Here is a 1,170-nt window from a genome sequence, read left to right as displayed (position 1 = left end):
CAATGCAGGCATGACAAGTTGCTCCCATATAATCTCCAAGTGCCAGAATTACCTTTTGGATCTGTTGAGCCAGTTCTCTGGTGGGGGCCAATACTAGTGCTTGGGTCTCCTTGAACTCAATCTCCAACTGTTGCAGGATGGAAATAGCAAATGTGGCTGTCTTGCCAGTACCTGACTGAGCTTGAGCAATCACATCATATCCTTTGATACAAGGAATAATAGCTCTTTGCTGAATAGCTGAAGGCTTCTCAAAACCATAAGCATAGATGCCCCGAAGAAGAGACTCCTTTAAGTTCATATCATCAAAGTTATCAGCAATCTCATTCCAGTTGCTCTCGATGACACCATCGGGGTCCATTCCCTCTGGGCCTCCATGTTCTCTGTTATAGTCCGCAGAACCACCAGACATGATCCGAAGAACCGCTCAGCGCCCGACTGAAAAGCTGCATTGCTGTTTTAATAACTGTTCCCACATTTGGAGTCCTTCACGTCTCCCTCACCATGGTGTCCCTCCCCTTCCTCCAGGCCCCAAATAAAAGCAATACACTGGTAAAAAAAAAAAAAAAAAAAAAAAAAAAAGCGGCAAATTCCTTTGTGTCCTTTGTGCCTCTGAGGGCTACAGCGTGGTGTGACCCTTGGCTAACCTGCTTTGAAAATCTAGCTTGCTGTAGCAGAGCTTTATTGCAGGCCTTTAAACAATTGAATAACCATGTGAAATAATTTGGGCTTAAAAGTGGAATATAAATTATAGAGTGAAAGGTGAGGAACAAAAAACCTTTTATCTTTAATTTTACGTGACAAACTATGTAAAGGTTTTCTCAGAACAACTTTTTCCTGATTATTGAAGCAGCAAATAAAGCTAGGATAAATATTTTGTTTTCAAAAGGTGCCCAAGGGCTGGCCAAACATTTCAGTGGATTAAAGCGCCTACAAGCAGGTGCAGGGGCTGGGGTTCGATCCCTGGGCCTGCCATGCAGGCTCCCCCAGGTTTGTTGAGGTGGCAGTTGAGACTGGGCATGGTGGTACGTGCCTGTAATCCCAGCTCTTGGGAGGCTGTAAACAGGTGGATCATTATGAGTCAGATCTAGTAGTGAGACCCTGAACACCCTGTAGACCCTTCCCTAAAATACAAAAAAATAAAAATAAAATAAAAGAAGGTGCTCAATGCCT

Source organism: Octodon degus, unplaced genomic scaffold, assembly GCF_000260255.1.
Source record: "Octodon degus isolate 3935 unplaced genomic scaffold, OctDeg1.0 scaffold00001, whole genome shotgun sequence".
In the NCBI taxonomy this organism is placed as follows: domain Eukaryota; kingdom Metazoa; phylum Chordata; class Mammalia; order Rodentia; family Octodontidae; genus Octodon; species Octodon degus.
The sequence above is the reverse complement of the archived record's forward strand: the minus strand, read 5'-3'. Positions refer to the sequence as shown.